Source organism: Anthonomus grandis, chromosome 22 (genome assembly GCF_022605725.1).
Source record: "Anthonomus grandis grandis chromosome 22, icAntGran1.3, whole genome shotgun sequence".
NCBI classification, from domain to species: Eukaryota; Metazoa; Arthropoda; class Insecta; order Coleoptera; family Curculionidae; genus Anthonomus; species Anthonomus grandis.
The window spans coordinates 12,833,554-12,856,906 of record NC_065567.1 but is presented as its reverse complement, the minus strand read 5'-3'; the positions used below and the strand labels follow the sequence as shown (position 1 = coordinate 12,856,906).

Genomic DNA, 23,353 nt, shown 5'->3' with positions numbered 1-23,353 from the left:
ATTTCCTGTTAATGTGATAGCTCTGGTTCGTGGATATAAAAAAAGCTTCATAGCGAAATATTTGAAACAGGTAAAAGAAAGCACTCACCATAAAACTTTCCAACAAAAGCTTAGACAAACACAAAGAGCGACCCTAGATTAGATTTATTTAATAAAAACTCTAATTCAGTAAAAATTATGTTAATAAATTTAAAATCCTAAAACCTAATCGACTTATGTTTTATATGGTTAAATTTTACATAAAATAATAATGTATTTTCTCCCGTGGATTTAAATAAAGTGCGCTCGGTTTATCTAAATCGCCTAATGGTATTGTCTAATATTTACTTACTAAAATAAGTTATTCTGCTATGAGTTCTATGGGCGTAGATTGCATCTGTTTGTTTTTAAGCTATATTTGTAATCACATTTCAGTAGCTTAATTGCTACAAGACCATGGCTGGTAAATATAAATTAAATGTTACTTATTCAACAAAATATTATTCACCTCATGCGTGCGACGTCGTGCCTATAGATTGAATATTGAATCTCTTGCAGTTCTTGCTTTACAACTTTGATTTGACGCGCGTGTTGAGTACAAAGCATGCTTGTAATTATCATGACAAATTTAAAAATTTTCTCACGGTACTTACGAAAAATAAATTGAAAATATTTATGTGATATTATTTATACAAGTTAAGTGTATTTTGGAGCATCAAGCACTCTTTACTTTCCGTTAGCTTAAGGCACTTTTTTTACAGACAAAATTTAAAATACGATCATGACACTATTTATCTTATGAGTTTATTTGTTTGTGCAGCTTATTCTGATTCATTATTATAATATAAAATAAAGGAATATCTTTCTATTTTTTAAAGAAAATATTTTTTCTTGAGATTTATATTTTCAGTGTTAAGGCAGTTTCAAATTGCAGAAATAGAAAGGGACACTTATTCTATAAAATATACGAGGGCGGGTCAATAAGTCCGTGACTTTTTGGATAAAAGACAGGTTTTTATATAAAAAGTTATTTTATTTTTCAACATAGTCTCCTTTGAATTCTATACACTTAGTCCAACGTTTCTCCAATTTTTTTATTCCTTCGGAAAAATATGATTTGTTGAGGTCATCAAAATAGGCATTTGTTTGAGAGATGATTTCGACGTTGGAGTCAAATCTGTTTCCGCCGGGCCATTTCTTTAAGTTTGGGAATAGGAAATAGTCACTGGGGGCTAAATCTGGAGAATAGGGCGGATGAGGAAATAATTCGTAACCTAATTCATGGATTTTTGCCATGGAAACTGCACATGTGTGGACCCTTGACTTTATTGGTTGACAAACCCACCTTTGCCTTCTTGGGCGCCGATTCACCCCGAGAAATCCACTGTTTTGACTGCTGTTTGGTCTCCGGCGTGTTGTGGTGGATCCATGTTGACGAAACGACGTAAAAATTCGTCCATATTGCGGTTGAATAACGCCAAACACTCCTAAGAAATTGTCACAAGGTTGCGTTTGTGGTCGATTGTGAGCAAACGCGGCACCCATCTTGCGGAAAGCTTTCTCATACCCAAATGATCATTTAAAATTGAAACTACTGAACCATGTGAGATGCCTATGGCTTCCACAATCTCTCTCACTTTCAATCTCCGATCGGCTAAAACCATATCGTGAATTTTTTCGATTGTTTTGGATATAGAGACCTCGACTGGGCGTCCAGAACGTTCGGCATCTTCCGTGCTTGTACGGCCACATCGAAATTCAGTAAACCACTTCTTTACCATGGAAATGGATGGTGCAGAGTCCCCATAATATTTATCAAGCTTAGCCTTGGTTTGAGTAATGGTTTTTTTCCGTAAAAAATAATGCTTAATGAGCACACGAAATTTCACTTTTTTCCATTTTCTTCTCAAAACGAGTGGTAGTCTGCTATCAACAGCTGTCAAACACAAACTAAATGACGCAGCTTGTTCAAATTTTGACAGGCGTCAACTGACAGTTCTCTATTGACAGGAGCAGAGTTGCCATTTCCATTAAAGGGCGGGAAATTCAAAAAGTCACGGACTTATTGACCCGCCCTCGTATTAGTACTTTTTAGTGTTTTGCAAGAGGCACAAAAGATTGTAAGTCTAAAAGAAAGTTGTTTGTTCAATCGCAGACAAGTAACCTCTTTTTAAGTCTAGTTTTGTAAGAGATTATGTAATATCTATGGGGTCCTTAAGGATCTCCTCTTATCAATATAAACGATATTACAACAACTCTGGCCAACTATTTGGTGACATATGCTGATTACACAAGAGTCATGAAGTCTTATAAGAAAATATGTCTGAACCTGCGAGGAAGGCTTATTATAAATTAAAGAAAAGATTCAATGTAATCTTAACACTGATGCAAGCAGATGAAAAACCCTTATAGGAATAAATCCTTGGGAATAAATTAAGATAAAAATCTAACGTTTGAACAACAGATTGAGCTAGATTCCAGTAGGATCAAGTCGGGATTATTTGTTCGCCGAAATTTGGGGCGTATTGTTGAGTCTAGAGTCTGTTTAATTGCTTAACATACTTTAAAAGTGTTATGGATTTCTTGCATAGAGATGTTTTGGACACACACCTAAATATTTGTACTACAGAAAAGGGCAGTTTGCAAGGGTTGCAGCAACAAGGGCTTATTATAGAGATGATGTTTTATTGACCTTTGTTTATATAGCTTTTTAGAATTTCGCCTAGTACATAAGTCCGACTTTACCAGGCAATATATTCACTGATAATATGTGAAATTTTTAAAGTGGAAACCTTGAGGAATGCAGCACTTCATTACGCTCGAATCTTCTTTCATAAATTACCTTCGGTAATATGTTTACTATTATTTAATAAATTAAAGAATGCTTTAAGGAGTTATTTAGTATCTATTAAGAAATGTTTTAATAGCCATTAACATTTTCTAAAATGTATTATAAATTCAAATGATTTTGACGTGTTATATCTTTTGAATACATGTTATTCTATTTTTTCTGAGGCGAGGTATAGAGAACTCCATCTGAAGCTTTCTATTCTTGTTTTATGCAGCTTTTTAATAGAAAATTTTCCATAAAGATCTTTAAGATTTCGTTTCCAATTTTTCTAGAAATTTTTCAAGAAATTCCCCCGAGGTCATCCCGTCTAATTTAGTATTATAACACTTTTAGAAATATTTAAAGACTTTCTATTGTAAATAAATCCATAATTTTTTGTTTAAAATCAAATAAAAAATTATAATATTTTGGCATGATAAGTTAATATTTAAGATAATAATTCAGCCATTGATCAAAGAGTGAATACTTTAGAATTCATAATTAAAATAGTTTTCATTTACAGTACTTTTATTTTAAATCGAATCACCCTTAATAACTTCTTAAAAAATACATTCTGTGAACTGATTAAATTGTTTATTTTTTGATATCTTTTTCACGCCTCTACTGTAAATTTATATTTTTAATACACCGTTGGCTGGTAGATTGTATGCCCTTTAAAATAATGTATCACACTATAGGAGAGCCATTTAACATACCAAAGTGTAACCTCGATAAAATATTCATTATTACCAGACATTTTAGCTCACTATCCGCTGGTACATCAACCGATTTAGTTTTTTTTTGGCACTGTTGAATAGATATTTTACTGTTGCTTACAACGATGTATCACACGGTGTGCTTCCCATTTTACATATCAAAGTGAGATTAGCCTGAGGTGAGTCAAATATAAAATTAAGCGTCCCCCTGTGTATCTAAATTACATTAAAGTGTTCCTAAAGTTGATTTTTTCATTCTTAGAATGTATAAATAAATCTGATAACTTGAGTTTGAAAATATGATTTGCAGCGAAAAGCTCAATAATCAAGTTCTATAAATAGTAACAATATACAGGGTGTTTTTTTAATATTGCGACAAAATTCAGAGGCCTTTTCGTTAAACGAAATCAAGGAAAAAAGTTCGTGTCCTAAAAAATGTCTTAAACAACTTAGATTTTACACTAAAAACTTTAAAAACATCCATAGCGTTTTTCCTATATAAAATTTAAATTTTTATATTCGCCATTGGCGTTCATGAGGGTACTGAACTGAATATTTTTTAAAGAAAAGTGTACGCTATTGGTTTTTTTTTAAATAAAAAATATTTTTAAATCCTTTATTTTTTTAGAGTATATCTAGTCTCGGACGGTAGTTTTTCGCTCAACTCGAGGTTTTCGCATGAAAAAAAAACTTTTTATATTATTTTTATTATTATCGTTATTTTGTTGCGAAACTGAAACATTGTAATTTAAGAATAAAAAAATTGTAGCTCCTCCATTTTTTTTCCTCAAAATAATACAGTTTTTAAGTGATGAAATAAAATACGCCATTTTTTATGAATTATTTATTAAAGAAATACTTAACAAGATTCCAAAAGTTTATCAAAGCGGCCACCTTGCACATCAATACAAGTAGTTATAGACTAAGTAAAAAACGTCGCATTAATTGGTGAACATCTGCGCCCTGTCGAATTATTTCACAAGACGCTATAATGCAATTCCGCAATTCCTCCACATTTTCAATTGGAGTTCTATAAATCGAATGTTTAAGGTGGTCCCTTAGAAAAAAATCAAGCGGATTTAGGCCGGGACACCGTGATGGCCAAGGTTGGGTATCTTCCCGACCTATTCATTGATTTGGATATGTAATATCTAAATACTTCCGAGTAACTAAACTAAAATGTGCTGGAGCACCGTCATGTAATAAAACATTCGTTATCTAAGCTGAATAGGAAGTTCTTCAAGCAGTGCTGGCAAATAATTTTCAAGAAATCCACGATATACTTCTCCAGTAAACCTTTCCGGTAACAAAAATGGGCCAATCAGAAAGTTTTCAATATTCCAACCCAAGTGTTAAGCAAAAACTGGTGACACCGCTTTTGCCTTCTTATTACTCTATATGTGATTGTTATGAAAATTCATGATTGCGTCCCTGGAGAAAATAGCCTCATCGGTGAAGAATACTTTCCTAAAAAACGTTGCATATTGCCTTCTGTGTTCTTGTATTCAACGAGACGATGCCACTCTTTTCGGAAAGTCGTCCGGCAAATGTGCCTTCATACGCTTCCTATGATATATGTAAAAAATATTCCTTTTAAGCATATTTCAAACTGTAAAATGACTAATGTGTAACCTCTGAGCAACCTATCTAGTGCTCGTGGTAGGGCTTTCCTCAATTTCATTAAGTTCCTGTTCTTCCAATTGAGGAGTAACTGTTTGAGGATGTCCGGTTTCAGCGGTAAGTTTTTTAAAGCTACCAGTTTCTCTTAGACGATTATGCAAACGAGTTAACATAAAGTGATGCGGAATGACGTGATTGGGATAACGGTCAGCATAAATACGCATAGCTTCTCGTACGTTGCCGTTAGCTAGTTCATAAACAAAGTGCATATCGCACATTTCGTTCGATTTCGACGTTTATGAAAACAGTCACTTTGAATGATTCACTGATGCCAATGTCAACTGATGAAAACAATGTTTATAAAATGTAAAAGTTTTGGGCAAGAGAATAATGGGGTAAAAAGGTAGACGGTGAAGTATGATGAAAGTACTTAAATGTTAAAACATTTTCAGAAAAATCTCTACAGGGGTATCAAATTTATCGAAAAAATAGTTTTTTTTCAACTTTGCCCTGTAGTGTAAAATTTAAGACGTTTAACGCATATGTTAATAGGCACTTTTCTGCTTAATTTCGTCCAAGCAACACGCCCCTGAATTTTGTCCCTGTATACACATAGGATATTAATAAAGTTATTATTTAAAAATTTAAAAGTGCTCTTTACTCCTACTACTTGTGGAAGTTTCTTCGATGCGATTGTTTAGACGCTGCTGTCAAATATACACGGAAGAAACTTAATTTATTAAGAAAAAAACAACATTAATTAACCTAGTTTCTATAAAATCTACATTTTATAGTGTACTTAAATTTAATTTAGCTAAAAGACAATTTAAGTTTGGCGAAATAATGATTACGATGAAATCACGAAGAATTAGGAATAATACTTAATAAAGTTTTTTTTAAATGCAAAATGCACCTAATCGGTGCAATTTGTATAACTTATTTTGAAAATTCTATATATTACTTTATATAAATGTAATAAAAATGGATGCCAGCCTACAATGTAATACAATATAAAAAAAATGTGACAATTTATAAATTTGAAGAAAAACAATATTATGAAGAAATACGGTAACTGCAATTGAAAAATTTTACAAAAAAAAAACTTTTTCAAAGAAAAAATTATTCTGATATCAGATAGAACCTACAAATTCATAAATTATTTTTTTAAAAATCAAGATTAATTTCTATTTCGTTTGAGGCTATAAATTAATAAATAAATAATATTGTTCTTTATTTCGGGAATGCATTTTTCACATAACCTTTAGTAAAATTACTTTGCTTTTACAGCATAACAGTTCTTTAATTTTTTTTTATTGTAGAGGACTCAATAGTTTCATTTCGGCTGTCTTTTGTTGATGTTATTTGATATTCGTAATGTTTTTCTCCATTATAGTATCAAAAGTATATTATATTATTTTCAGAATAGTATAAATTAATTTCGAAAATTCTAGAGACGCTGCTTTTGAGGTTGGCAAAGTGTTCAACTGAAGCGTATATTGCTTTAACATTATAAATACCGGCATATTTATGGCTATGAAATTTCACTTCAATGTTATACATGTCTTTAATGTTTTTTTTCAGAATCATATTTGTCACGAAATAATTTTGTACTATGCATATTTAGATAAAACTTTTTAATTTTTAGCGTTAGCTTTTAACTTTGAGCGTTAACCTATAGGACCCAACAACCGTTTTCCCCATGCAAAGATCACCAGTTATATCGAACATACAAGCTTTTGTTAAATGTCTGCTATACCTTAGTTAAATAGATAGATAACTTAGTATATTTTTAAGCAGATAATGACATAGGCAATTAGATTAAGACTTGGAAAATACTTTCTTTTTCTATGTGATTTCCTTTTACCATCTTTAACCCTTAAATAAGAATACCCACATTCTTAGTGAACCCGCGTCTATATTTATACACCCGCCTAGGTTTCAATTGCAACTGCTTAATATTTAATTTACTTTCGAAATGTATGATATCACAGGGAACATCAGCTCCGGTGGTATTCAAAATATAATGTTTCTTTTGCATGGTGAAGAGCAAATGATAATTTTTAAATACCTCTTTGTTTATGGATTTGGTTACGAGAACATGTAAATATTTTCGTAAATAAATAAATATATTAATTTATCTTTCCTATTTTTATTTTCCTAGGAACAAATGTTTGCTTAAGACCTCGGCATACCGAACCGAAAGTATCGCTGTTCATGTCAAAAAAAGTTTTTGGTCCATCGTTAATGGTTTGAAACAGAATAGTTGGTCAGTGGTAGTTCTTAAAGAGAAAAAATATTAACCGAAGCACATTATACAAACCGAGGAGGACCGATCCGCCATTTACCTTTTCTTCTTCCTTTCGTACAAGTCGGCTGCATTCTCTTCTCTTTCTACTTCTCGTCTAGTTTTCAAACTTGTTTAGGTCGCGCATGTCTCAGCAGGATGCCATATAGGTCTGTTACAAGTACTTAATACTAAGTAAACCCGAGTCTATTATACGTCTATCCAGGTACCAATTGCAACTGTACAATATTAAATACTTAATTCACGTACTTCATGAAATACATGAATTATTTTTAAATAGTTTTTTTGTTTCGAGAAAAGAATATGTAAAAAAATATTGTTGTACACAGTTCCAAGATTGTTACTGTGACCTAGTATCAAAAACAGGTTTTGATTCTACTTTGGTACTTTGAATTAATTTTTAAGTTTTTAAACTTTTAGACAAATAATCTTAGAAAATCATGCCAAATTTGGCTCCCACGAATCACCAAATCTACCGAATAAAACCGATTCTTCAATCCGCCATTTGCTTTTTCTCGATCCTTTTTTAGTCCAGATACGTCGGCTGCTCTCTCCTTTCTTGCTAGTCCTCGTCTTCTTTTGTCACTTGTTCGGGTCTTGTATGCGTTAGCGATATGCTTTCTAGATCTGGGTTTTCTTTTTATTCAATAAGTAAACATACCTGTTAAATGTAAATATTTCTTAACCTAATAACCCTCATGCGAAGGTTCATGTTCAGGTTGGACTGGCTAAATTTCTCAAAATAATGATTTCGAAGGTAAAATTAAAACTGTAAAATTATTTTTATTAGAATGCAAACTTAAAATGCCCCGATTCGATACATTTTACTATAAAAGCTGTAATTCATGACAATAGGGCACCGGCAACTTTTGCACCGGTGTTATTTTTCTTGACTTTCCTTTACTTAACAACTCCTTTCAAAAATTTGAGTCAGCGCTAAGATGCCACTTAAGGGAGTTTACAGGTTTAAAGGCAAAGAATAATATTATGGCAAATGCGGTTTAATAAAACTAAAATGTGGCTATCCACAGACTAAATAGATGTCTACAAATGCAGTACTCCAATAGAATCTCTTAAATCATTTTTATAAATTACTTTGTAAATTACACACACAGGGTGTCAATTTAAAAACTGGAAGTGGCCATATATTAGGAATGAGAAATTGAACAAAAAACCCTAAAAATAATTTTCATAAAATAAAGGGGGAACAAAAACAACCCTAAAATCTAAAATAGAAAGGGGAGTCGAGTAATATATTTTCTTGCAGCTTCTAATAATTTCCAATGATACCATAGAACACCACATTTCAGAAAATTCTTTTCATTTTACCAAGGAAAACAATAAATAAAAACACTATTTTGAATTGTTTGTTATTATTTTATTAAATGTTGAAAATGATTTTCGTAATTTCGAAGAAAACAATAAAGCTTACTTTCAAATCGTTCACGCACGGTTACCGTTTCTCTGGATATAGCACGCTCTGAACTATTCTATCCCCGAGTTGCTCTAGTGACTAAGGTTGCGTTTTAAAAACCACCGATTTTAGGTTACCCCATAAAAAGAAATCAAAAAATGTTAGGTCCGGGGATCTAGATGGCCATTTAGTAGGTCCTCTTCTTCCAATTCATTGGTTAGGATAATGGTCATCCAACTATTGCCTAATGGGAACGGAACTACATAGTGAGGTGTTGCTCCATCCTATTGGAAGTATAGTAAGCGTTATTATAAAGATAAATTGCCGTGTATATCCCTCTGATTTTCTAATTCCCGCACTACTAATGGCTCGACAGACCTGTATAAATATTAGGCCCATATCACCAACTCCAATTATACCAGCCTAAATCGTAATATTCTACTGAAAGTCCTTCTCTAAATACATGTCAGTCATCAGTCATGTCACTAACGACATTTTTGATTATTAACAGAACTGATATTTTGAAGCAAATATTTTTGACTAGCCGTAATTCTATCTGTCATTATTGTACAAACCTGAATTCTTCTGTCCGGGTCGTCGTCACCTAGTTCTTGCAGTATTTGCAGTACCAGAATTTCAATAGCGCTGTTTCGTCGACTAATCTCTTTTTATTGGTGACAGTTTGAACCACTTGAAATTTGACACCGAGGAATTTTCTGAAATGTGACTTTTTATGGTATCATTGGAAAGCAAAGAGCTTCAAGATGTATCCACTCGATCTTCCTTTCTATTTAAGATGTTAGGATCTCAGCCTGTCCAAGGGGTTGTAAATAAGGATGCGATATTATGTTTCTTCTTGTTTCCTTTTCATTTTATAGAAACTGTTTTTTAGGGTTTCTGTTATTCAGTTTTTCGTTCCTAATATATGGATATTTCAAGTTTTTAAAATGTTATCCTGTATGTAATTGGTTTAAAACATTTAAGTTTCATATAATATTATACCATTTTAGACTTCATTTAAATGTCTTTTTTATTCTAAAACAATTGTATATTAACTGGTTATATCTAATAATTTTTTAACAATCATTTATGGAATTTTCCTTTAAGCTAGTAGAACATATTTTATTATAAAAAGACGGACAAAAGGCTGTAATTTCTAACCAGTATGAGTTACACAATATGGATATGTTGTGATAGACATTCTTTGAGAAGTCTCTTGTTTTTTTTAAGCAAAAACGATAGATACAAAAGTAATATTTTCCTTACAGCCAACACAAATTTTAGAAGCTTAGCGAAGAGAAAAATTTTCTGGGTGAGAATCGCATCGCTTAAGAGATGCATCGCATCGCTTAAGAGATGAACAACGAATTTTCGGTGGTCATATGAAATTGTCTACTATATAAGGATAGATGAAAAGAAACAAAATTATTTCTCAAGACTGAAGTTTCTTTGAAAGAAAATTGGGTAATTATTTACAAAACGGTTTTCAGCTTTTTTATCAATAAACGGGATATTTCTGGTTTAGGCACTTTGTGTTGAGTATAAAGTTTATAGATGTGGCTGGCGGAAACACGAATTTGCTTCTTTTTTTTTTAAATGAAAGCTTGTTTTTTTTTAATGGAAAAAACAACCGAAACTTACGGCATTTAAAGCAAATTGCACTATTAAGTGGCTTAAAATCAAATTTTTGGCCACTAATTCACTTAATATAAAGAAACTAATATATGATATTGCTCAATGCGTATGCGATTGTGGCAAAAGTCCGTTGAAATTTATATTGTAAGATTTTGTTTTTGTACGGTTTTTTGACGGTACTCTATTTTGTTTAAAAACACCCTGTAACTACTTTTTGTATTTAAGTAGTGATGTAAAATTCTCGAGTACGTAATTTAAAAGAATGTTCCCTGAGCACGAACGAGCATGAACGAGAATAAACAAGCATAAACGAAAAAAACCTGAGAATTTATGTTTGGGATGTGGTAAAGTATTTAAAAACTTATTTTTCATGATTTTTTCTCAAAATGCTCAAAATTCTCAAAATGCCTAGAAAAATGCTCAATATTCTCCTAATGATTTGTAAAATACCGACACTCAATTATTGTTCTAACTTTATAAAAACCTTAACATCATAATTTTCATAAATCCGGATAGAATAAGAATATTCATCATAAATAACCAAATATTACATCTAAAGGGGTTTTTAAAGAATATACAAGAATTTATGTTACCGATCAGGTTTGATATTATATTCTTAAAAACTGAGCATAGTTTGTGTGCTATGCTATGTGAATACAAATACAAAGTAGGTAAAGTAACATGAAAATAACATGAGAAACGTTTTATGATGTAAGAAGTAAAAAGTAACTCAAAAAAAACCTTTATATAAAAAAATAAACTGCAATAAACCAAAAATACAGTTTTAACCTAACTCAGGTACTCTAATTCTGGATCAATATCAAGATCAAGAGTAGTTAATCGAAACTTTCTGGCCCAATTGCTACTATTGGAATCGAAATCGTGAACACTGTAGGCCCCGCTCTCTTCATCATCGGGCTCATCAGTCTCTGAATTCTCAGATTCTAATGTTAATAATAAATCATGGACCTGAACACCCAGAGGAGGAGCTGTCTGTGTAGACGTGGAAGGATCCAAGGATTGAGGTTGATTTATCTCCATTGACGTTGATTCACCTTGTTTTTGGGACTCTTTGGTCATCAGATTAAGGTTACAGGCAATACGAATACCTACTAAATGTTCGCCGTAAAATAAAGCGCGCCTAATATGGAATCGTGCTGAAAATTCTCCGGCGAACGTTCGCGCACGAGAGAACGATCTATCTTGCGCGCACGAACGATTTATCGGGCGCGAACGTGTGCGAATATTCGCCATAGCACGAAGGGAACGTTCCTTCATTTACCTCACTATATTTAGGTATGTAGTACGTATGCTGTTTCACGTGTACTTTATAGTTAATTTACTCCACCCCGCACCCCTATTCACTCCTGGGTCCCGGATGCTTCTAGAGTAAAAATAACCACAAAAAAAAACCTTTTTTAAAGTAACGCCGACAGTTTTGTGTTCTATAAAGACGCTAGAAAAGGCCTATATAGAAAGATTTTCTTATATTAGTAAAATAGCAGAAAACCGATTTGTAAACTGTTAAACCTAAAATTGTTATACTTTTTTCACTTAAGTAGGAAACTTGCACTAATTTATGAATAATTTTTTTTAATTATCGATAAATATCAGTTGAAATAATTATTACGAATAATTATTATGTCCAAAATAATTGCTTTTCATCCTTTTTGTTATGAGATAATCGTAATCGACATGCAGTGCATCCGTAAAATAGCGGATAAATTCAATAAAAATGAAATGGACCGTTTCTGAAAAAAATGCCCCAACCCGTCGATTTTAATATTTATAGTCTTTCTAAGTGGAAATTAAACATACAGGGTGGGAGGAAAAACATATGACGTCATCAATATGTTTTTTAAATGGAAACCACTATTGTTAATGCAGAATAAGAGAAAACGCATTTTTTTACAAAGATATGGTACAAATCAATAGTGGTTACAAAAGAAATTTTGAACGAAAAATGATGATAAAATGTAAAATTAAAGAAATAACTATCTAAATTAAATGTTCGAATTGGGCACCGTTTACAACCTAACAATAATAAAGGCGGTTTAAAAATTCGTTTTGAACGTTGTCCATGACATCTGGAGTAATATTTCTAATTACCTGGCGTATTTGTTCTTTTAAATCTTCCTTTAAACTCGCTGGTTTAGTGACATTATTACTTTTTAAGTATCCCCATAAAAAGTAATAGAGAGGAGTTAAATCTGGCGTTCTAGGTGGCCATTCAATGAACCCTCGTCTACCTATCTAATGATTTGGAAAAACTTATTAACATCTAGATAATTGCGAACGGGTAAAGCATAGTGTGGCGGGGCTTCATCGTGCTGAAAAAAAAGATTACGTTGGTGCATGTCGGGTTCTTCCAAATCCGGATACAAAGTTATCAGACCGGGAATAAGATCATTTTAAAGAAAGTCCAAATAACTCTCACTAGTTAGAATGTCATCAAAAAAGTAAGGTCCTAAAACTCTTCCTTCCACTATACCGAACTACACATTAACTCTTTGAGGGTGTTGTGTATGACATTCTGTAAACCAATGAGGGTTTTCAGTTGCCCAGTATCGACAATTCTGTCTGTTTACATGGCCGTTTAGAATAAACGTCGCTTCGTCAGAAAATATTATCTGTTTTACAAAATTATTGTTATCACCTTTTTCAATACTTTATGCACAGTAGACCTCGATAAATTAACATTAGAAGCCGTGCCTGTGATTGTGGCTTTGGATTATATTGGACCGTTAACAGAACGTTAAGCTCATCTTCTTCAGTTATTGAACCCCGACCAGCTTTTTGAGTATCCCGAACATGCCCGAATTCGCGAAACTTTGCTTCAACTTTGCTTACCATGCTTTGGCTAATAGGCGACCGATCAGGATGAGTTGCATTAAACAACTAAACCAACTCCTTTTGAGTACGAGACATATCTCCGAAACCAATTATGCACAAGATTTCGATTCTCTCACGTTCGGTTAATTTTCTGATATTTCATACAATAACAGTAGGTAATAAAGTGCAGTTTCTAACAAAACCCAGGATGACACTGCTTTCGCCCCTCAAAAAGAATAAACAAATACCACTTGCAAATGTAAAAATACGTCAAATAGTTGCACCCAAATACATTCACTTTTTGACACTAACAACCACAACTAAAACACCAAAATAACAAAATTTAATTTAGATAGGTATTTCTTTAATTTTATATTTTATCATTTTTCGTTCAAAATTGCTTATGTAACCACTATTCACTTGTACCATATCCTTTGTAAAAAAATGGTGGTTTCCATTTAAAAAACATATTGATGACGTCATATCTTTTTTTGAGCCACCCTGTATATTTAATTTCCACGTAGAAAAAACCCTCAACCAAATATTAAAAGCGATGGGTTCAGTATAGGCATTTTTTCAGAAACGGACAATTTCGTTTTTATTGAATTTATCCGCTACCTTACGGATGCACTGTATAGATTGTTTCTGTAGTAAATACTCTTTTTTACTACATTTTACATAGATAATAGCAATTAGGGTTGTAACATTAATTTACTAAAATATGGGTTTTCAAAGTAAGCAAGTACCTCATTGTATTTCAGTATAAGAGTAGTCTAGTCTCTAACAACGAAGATACTCATATTTTATAAAACCATCTTAGTTCTTAGTTGATTAAACCGCTATCTCGGCCCGCTATACGATTATCGACTATTCGTATACCCGTTTAAAAGATAAAGAAGGATGAGAACAAGGTATAATACCAATACCTGCCTCTGCAGCAAAGAGAAACAACACAATGGCCTTAACTAAAAATAAATGCATGTGATGCAATGAGAACCCTATGCCATAACATTTTACAGAGTTCCTTAAGATTTAAATTAAATAGAGGTAGGATATTAAAGTTTGAAAGCACCTACCTGTTAAAGTTAAATGTAGGTATACGTCCAACAAAGTTACATTTTGTCTTTTTACGCACCGAAATCTCTTAATAATTTATACCTTTCCATTATAAAAGCACGTTTAACACAACACACAATTCAAAGAAATTTACTGAAAACAAAGCACAAAAGTTAATTCAAACTAGTTAACTGTATTTCGATTTAAGTCCTTTTATTAAGTTGTTAAGATTCCAGCCTCGAGTTTCTAAACTTTACTTAAATTATCTTTGGAAGAGTGGTAGTTTTATAAGAACATCTAAGACCCACACTATCACAGACAAAAACTGATAAATTGTCCAAAAGAAAGTTGGAAGTTTCAGCCTTCAGAAACACAATCAGTCTTAGAAGTTCAACCCTGTAATTCCCACAATTCTACTTAAAAATTTCACAGATCACATCACAGAAACACACTAAATCTATCCGATTTCTTCATTCGAACTCGTAAAAAAAACGTCCGACGAAAATAAGAAATAATATTCATATAGAATACAAAGCTTAAAGCCACACGAACTTGCTGCTTATTTCCGCTAGGATCACGCGACGACAAAAGGCAACTGAAATTCCCGTCTCGAAGCGTTTGAACAACTCGAGAATGAAACGGATCGACCTCAGCCCAACTCGACTCTCACTCACTCTTCTGTCGGATCGCAACTAAAATTCATCAGGTGTGTTGGTCTTCGCGATGCGATGCGATGCGATGTCGAGCGATGCGTGGGGAGAAGCGTCGCGACGCGCCGTCGCCGTCGCCCTAATCACCACGTGCACAGCGTCGCTTCATACAATCATCCCCTTCCAGTTGCATTCGCTATTTCCTTTGCCCAGGGTTGAAGATCTTTTAGTACAATTTCAACGCTTTCCTTGTCTTGTTTTAAGAGCTAAGTAATCAGAAATTACCGATCGGGGAAAATTTGAAGTAACGCTTGAAACGTCTGCAAGATGCAGTCATTTGCAGGGTACGGAAATAAAAATAAAGGGACTAGCATAAGGGGAGCAATTTAAGTCGGTGACGAGTAGGGAAGCGTTATCTTCCATTGGCGAGGTTAGGGGAGAGTTTGGTGATGCTTAGCATCTCCAAAATATAAATTAGTACATCCCAAAAAAAGTTGAGAAATTTATAAATACTTCAATGCTGTGTACTGCAGTACATTTTACAGGTTTTAGTTACCATGTTATCGTAGGTGTTACAAATAAGCTTCAAATAGAAGAACGCTTTTTGGGATTCATCGAATGTTCCTAACAACGTGACGGATCAAGCGTGTGTATACAAAAAGAATTGAGAATAAGTACGCTTGTACTAAGTAGGATTTCAGGCTTAAGATGAAGTTGTAGAACCACTAACTGTCAAGCGGTTAAAAAAATATTCCTTAATAATTTTACTTTTAAAAAAGGAAATTAAGGAGAATTCAAATTAAAAAGTTATTCAGGACCTTATCAACTATGAGAACTAGCAAGTAAATTTTTGATGAATCTATTTTTACTAACCGAAATTTTGACAATTGCCAATATTTTAAGCGAACAATTGCAGAGCAAAGCAAATACTTTAGTAGCATCCACAAAATAATAAATGGAACTATACAAACTCTGGAAATTAAAAGAAACAAAGAATCATTTAATGTACTATGGAAAAATATTTAAAAAATGGCACAAGAAAATTATATTTTTTTAGATATCGGAAGATCACCCTAGAGAAAAAGTCTGTTTCAACTATAGGTTATTGAGGTTATTCTGAAAATGAAGATATTGCTACATGTGCAGGAATAAGTTTTACTGAAATAACTCAATTCTGGCTAATCCATAAATATTAACTTAATCCATCAATATTATATATGCTTGAATGTCATGTCAATCATATGAAAATATGATTTTCTGAAACTTTTATAGAACAGTGTAGAAAATTATTCAATATTGACAAATATTTCGTAATCGCGAAGATGCAGGTACTTAAAAATTGCAGGGCTGATAATTTCAGCGAAAGTTTTCACTTAAAATATATTGTGACGTGAAAGGCATATTTCTTAACACATTCAGCCTGCTTCAAATAGCCCTAATTTTTCTCAGTGGATCAAGTGCGAAACATCTTGTTCGAGAATGCGAAGAATTGGAACGTGGTCTAGTCGAATTACCCAAGATAGGTTTAGTAACCTTTTACTTGTTAATATTAACGTTGCCAGAAATATTGAATATGAAGTTCTAAACTTAGGGAACCAAAAATACGCACTCTCTTAATATGCATGTGCAGGCCCGGATTTACAAAAAATGCCGCCCTGGGCACAGTGAAAAATGCCGCCCTTTTTTTTGAGGTGATTTTAGCTTGCGAAGTTAGGGTAGGTAAAATCGTATGCTGAGGTTTGTTATTTGTTGCTGGTCAATTTGAATATTAGACTACATATTTTCTAAAACTATCATATTGAAATACTAGTAAAATCCTTATTTTAGAAATAAATTTGTATCCAATTAAATATAATTTACTTTCGCCTTTTTTTTCTTTATCACGAAGGGAGGTTAAGACAAAAAATATATAAAATAACAGGAGAAAAATACTTTTTATTAGGAATTGAAAGATGTAAAATGTTCTGTCATTTAATACAATTGCAAAATGGAGACGGATTTTTAATTACAGACTTGCTTGAAAATATTATTAACTGTTTCAAAAAACGATCTGACAGCTATAGAAATCTAAAGATGTATATGAGCGTGTCATTTTCATCGAAAGACGCGTCTGATTTTTTGTGTTACGAACTGTTCGATGATAACTTCGCAATTACTTCATTAAAGCAAATTTTAATTTTAATATTTGACATGTAAACACTCCACATGGTAATTTATAAGTATAACCGTTGAAAATATTTCCTTTTCTTTCTTGAGATTTGCCGCCCCTCAAAATTCTGTTGCCCTGGGCACTTGCCCCGACTGCCCCCAGTGTAAATCCAGGACTGTGCATGTGTTTATTATATACATAATATGTGAGGTGGTCGACTAATGTATAATAGATATTTTAACTAGCAGAGTGTTTTTTATTTATTTTAAAATATGTATGTATTTGTATAAAAAATATTTCTATTAATAATATTCTTATAAACTCTATATAGTATTACAGTTATATGCAATCAGTTTTCTGCAGCCTGAGGCTTAAATATACCTACTTGACTTAAGCCTAGCTAATCTATTTTTATACCAGTAGCACAATGAATTATTGTAACGTTTTTTAAGACTTTCAAACAAAAATTAAACCTGATACCTAAAAAATTTCTCGGCTTTTTCTATATACTGTTGTTTTGACTTTTACTCCAAAATTACAGAGGTAGCTTTGTTAATGTTATCTTCTATATTCTAATTAATTTTACGTTTTTACCTAAACCCTACATTATTTAAAGGTGATATCAGACTGAGATGCAGATTTTTTTGTTTCATACGAAACTGTCAAAACAAAACACACATTTTTCTATTATCATAATTTTTTACTTTAAAACCTATATGTTGTTGAACAAGCTGATAGAATGCACGGCCATAAACCGACTTAAGACGAATAGAAAACAGCCGTAAATTTTGTCCAGCAAAAATGACAGAGATAAAAGTGACATACGGGACAAATATAAATTTAAACCTCCTGCTATTCGATTATGGGAGAGAAGCTACCATTTTCGCACCGCTTACCTTTCCACAATAATTATGAGAATAAAACTAAAAAAAATAGCTCATTTAAATTACATTGGTAAAGGTCTTTGTAACAATTTAGAAAATTTATAGTTTTTTTTCGAGTTTCATCATGGCTTAAGAGGTAACGACGAAAGCCAAATTTCAATAAGTTAAATTTTCTAAAATTTTCCCAAAATTTGACCTGATATGACTATGATGACTTGATTTTGAAATATTTATTGATTTTTTCTTCGATTTGAGCTCAGAAGTCATGTGTCTTCTGGTCTATCCGCTTCAATAATAATTCAGTTTTTGGATATACAAAAACTAAAATAATTTAAAAACGCTTTCACTGCACTATCGCGCAATTTCAATTTCTTGCGTTGGAGAGTCTAAAATCACTAATTTGGTGTCACTATGCCGTTTTACTATTAGAAAACATAAAAAGAAATTGAAAACTTTGATCCCATGAGCCTCGCATAGGATTTTCAGTACTTATCCATCGAAACTAAATAATAAATATTTTTAATATGTAATTAAGTAAATTAAAATACCAAATTTATTAGTGTAAATTAAATTTTTTTTATATTCAAATTTTTGAAAAAAGCAGATACCCTGCGAGATCATACACCTTGATCTCTACCGTTTTTATTTTCTCTCAATAAAGAAAGAGACAACAACAAAAAAAGAAAAAGACATTATTGCGTAAAGAGAAAAAAACTTTATGCCCTAATATTAATATCTATTAAACCAAAATATAATAATATACTCTTGACAAAAGATTAGCATTTTCATTTGTGTAGAAAAGTATTCCAGCCCTTTCCAATCCGCTATATTATAGCCACTCCACTTTAAGAATGGACTTCTATTTACAAAAAAAAATCAACTTTATCAATTCGTCAAGCAGTTATAGCAACTAAAATCAATAAGAAAGGAACTTAGTATATAAGTAGTAGTAATAAGTAGTAGTAAGTAATGTAATAGGAAAGGAACAGTTTATAAGTGTTATCCCTGTCATTATACTGTCATTCCAGTAACTGTCGTTATGTCGTTAACTGGAATGACGAAAACTCATACGTATTTAGAGAAGGGCATACCCAGTACCTCCAGAAACTGGTTGTTTGTCTGGTATACTGAGAAGTAGTAATATTGGCCCAATATTTATACCAGCAAATTTAAATGGCGACACGTATGCTGAAATGCTACAGAGGTCTATCGAACCACTAATAGTGTAGGAATTAGAAAATCAGAGGAAAATATACGGAAATTCATCTTTAAAAGAACGCTTACTACAATTCCAACAGGATGGAGTACCTCCTTATTATTTATTAGGCCATGGTTGGATGATTATTATCCTAACCAGCGAACTGGAAGAACAGATCCTATTGAATGGTCCGGGGATCTAGGTGGCAAAAATCTGTGGTTTCTAAACGCAACCTCGAGTCACGAGAGCAACTCCAACCAGAGAAACAAGTTATAAGTTGATTTATATTTATTTCGCAAAAAAATATGGCCAAGACAGGTGTTAGTAACTTGTAATTTCCTGACACAGAGAAATAAATCTATACGAGAACATTGAAGATGGATCTTTATTTACATTGGTACAGTCTTTTCTAAGAAGAACAATTTTGACGTCACCCAAAAATATAATTTTCAGTCAAATTTGTGTCAAGAAACATTTATATATATTCTAAAAATTTATTTAAGTTTGATGATGGACCTATATGTTATCAATAAATCGTAGGTAATATCTTTTATACATAGTATAATTGTTGTAATATTAACCCTTAAAATAGGAAACTAATAGCAATAAAAGAATATATCACTTAACTTGAATCTTTTAATTTATGTTTTCTGTATTTTTTAATAATAATAATAATCGTCTTTTATTAAAAAAAAACAACAAATAGACAAATACTACAAATGACAAAAGAAAATGTTGTTTTATAGTTTATTATTTTTATTTAAATTTGTTATTTTAATGCAATTTGTTGTAAACCATTATATATCTTAAGGAGTTTATTTATTATACATTTCTTTAATTCCTTGTGTCTCTATCTCACGGAATATCGATCACGTGAAGAGCCGAAAGAAAATAAAATAAAATAAACCTGTATTTTTTATTTACTGGTTTGATTTTAAGTCATTATACAATAATAAGCACTTTCATTAAAATGTTTGTACTTTTTGAGAAATGTCTTTAAAATATTCATTTAATTTATATTCCAATAGTAAAATTATAATTTAATGGAAGTGTCTTTTATTACTATATTGAATAGTATTACTTGCTAATATAATGTATCACCCACTACCTGTCCTTCGATGTATCGGCTAAGAAAAATAGAATATTCCTTCTAAGGGCAGAAAGTGACAAATTTCACACAACCATGATGAGATACCGAAAACTACACGAGTAATCAGAAACTCACTTTCTCACGCTTAATGTTCACTATTAACGTTATCTTTCCTAAATTGCTCATGCCTTGATGATTTTAAGATCTAGAATAAACTTTAAAAAAATATATATAAATATTCAGTTCAGTATACTATTAAATCCTTTAGCAGTACCAAGGGCTTTTTGTAAGCGTCTATATAATCTTAAATAGTATTTTTGATATATGCGCAAAAATAGATCTATATTCCATTCTGAATGGAGATAGGAAGAGGTCAAAGAAATATAATAAGTTTTACCAAGACAGCGTTTCATATTTAAAAAATATAAAAAATCCAAAGAGAGATCTAGATAATGGCGCAATTACAGTAGCTTACGTCCAGATATGGTAAAAAAAGCTACAGGAGTAGGTTTCCGCTAGTATTATTGATTTAAATTAACGCAATAATGATTCTATAGAAAAAAAAATAGCTATTGCTAATTTTATTTGGCACGAAATTAATATTTCTCAATTTAGTAATCCGATATAATTGGCCTCCTAGCAAACAAAAAATTATAGTTGGTTTGTCGAAATTCTCCGAAAGTAAGCCAACAAAAGTACCTAATTCTTATTATTATTTTATAATTATCGTTGGAGGCTATTCAAATAGAATAAAAAAAGTTGATCAAAGCGAAGTTTACTAACTTAAGAGCAAGCGCATCAATCCTATTAACAGTGAGAGTTGCGTAGTTGATTACGTAAGTTAATAAATCTATGCCAAAAACTCGGAAATATTTTTCTTTGTATTATTAAGCTTTTAAATACTGTGAGTCCCTCCGTTATTGGGCTTTGCTTAAATTACTTAAAATTGAAAACACCAAATCAAAAAAAATTTAGAAAAAGCTGGTGATGCAATATGATTTTGTTTGTTAATAAAAAATAGGCAGCCGACACAGATACGACTCTCACTCTTCTATTTTAGCCAGTGAAAAGAGAACACGACTTGGGGACCATTTTAGAGGTGGGAAATTATCTTCTTTAATTAAATATAAAGAACCTTTTAATATAAGTAGATTCTCTTTAGTCTATTCTTCTTGATTTAAAGTATGTAAATATTCGCGAGACCAGCGATCCAATAATGCTGTTGAAGGCGGGAAACTAATTTTTAGCAAGAAATGGCAGTATTCGTTAATAAGGCAACATTGTAGGTAAGTTAAAGGTTCAGCAGTGAAAAAAATGACAATTCCAGCCAATCACTTAAAATCATTACTGCTTAGAGGGATTAATGGCCGAGAATTTGCAATGGCTTCAATTTGCACCAAAATTGTAGTGTAAGAAGAATTCCTCATAGGTAAATATTTAAAGACCAACAACTCGAGACAAACGTGTTTTTACACATTTCACAGGCATCAACAATCACTTTTGCTTGTTAAATAGCCGAACAAAACTTGCTTTTTTTTTAATCTTTGGGAATTGTAAGCTGGACAAGACGCAAAAAAGAATGCCTACATTGTGATTTTTTATATTTAATAGATCAGAACTGTACGTAAAATCCAGATTAATTTAACAAACAACTAATGTATATTATGCAGCATACCAAGCTAAATTTAAGGAAATAGTGCCAAATATAGCTTCTTTATGTTAACCTCAATATATGCTTACAAAATCGAGATTATGCGATGATATAAATTCCTAATATAGTTGCTGTCAAATAATGATCCTCGCGCCAGTATTCAAATAAACATAGTTGTTAACTTTATTTCTGATGTAATATCCTTCACAAATTATGAACGTCACCACAGCGTCAACAACAAGACTCTATTTAAGTTCTAATAAATTTCTACGTTAGGTAATTATAAAGATATGAGATATTTACTAATATGTCGACAAATAAAGCTTCAACGGATTAGGTTGTGCATTGAAAGGATATAATTACATAATTGCTAGTGGGGATTAATCAGGCGTTGAAAAATTCCGTAGATAGGTGCAAAATTATCTCTATATATATATGCACAGAAGTAAAGTCAAAGTCAAAGTCAAGTCAAAATATACTTTATTTGCTAAGTTTACAAACTTGTGCTAAAAGCTTCCTAATCCTAGAATTTATAATACAAGTGGTTTTATATGGTTATACAGGATACAGGACAAAAACAGAATACAGAATCGATTTTGATTGTACATAGAAGCATATTTTATATAATTAAAGAAAAAACCAAAAAAGAAGAAAAGAAAAGGCGAGAACCAACATAAAACAAGAATAATAAAAAAAAAAATAAAATAAATCTGACCAACAGATATATAATTAATTTTAAATATTAAAATGAGTCGTTAAAATACTCTTCAATGCTGTAGTAAGCTTTTGGTAAGATTAATTTCTTTAGTTCTCTCCCAAACTTTTTAAGGTCTGTAACAGTTCTAATCGAAAAAGGAACATGATTAAATATTTTACGACTAATAAATATAAGAGTTTCTCGTAAGTGAGGAGGTAGAGATTGGAAGAGATAAGTTGCCCACTTGACGAGTATTATGACTGGTGCAGGATGGTGGACTTACGGACTTATGTATGAGTGTTGCAGTTTCCAATATAAAGAGTGAGAAAACTGTTAAAATTCTTTCAGCTACAAAAAGAGGTTTACAAGAGACTCTCAGACCAACACCACACAGATACTTTAATGGTTTTTTCTGAATAGTAAAAATTATGTTAAGGAGTCCCTTGGAGCACAAACTCCAAAATGGCAACCCATAACGGATATGAGAGTCTATTAAGGCGAAATAAACTGAACGAGCAAACAACCCCTCCAACTCATGCCTGGCAACCCTGACTGCAAAACAACCAGAAGAAAGTTTAGCAGCGAGGCCCTAAACGTGGTTGTCAAACCTTAAACTCTCATCAATGAAGAGGCCGAGAAATCGACAA

General features: G+C 32.0%; 1 protein-coding gene across 2 annotated transcripts in view; it reads right to left on the bottom strand.

Moving 5' to 3' along the window:
* Positions 1 to 23,353, bottom strand: part of LOC126749132 (plexin-B) — a 559,001-nt gene that overhangs the window by 76,600 nt on the left and 459,048 nt on the right. Inside the window, exon 1 of one of the 2 annotated variants that reach the window (XM_050458787.1) lies at positions 14,408 to 15,088. The exons of the other annotated variant lie outside the window; for it this stretch is intronic. The gene's annotated coding sequence lies outside the window, so the exon portion shown is untranslated. Of the gene's footprint in view, positions 1 to 14,407; positions 15,089 to 23,353 lie in introns of those variants that run through there. 2 annotated transcript variants of the gene reach the window in all.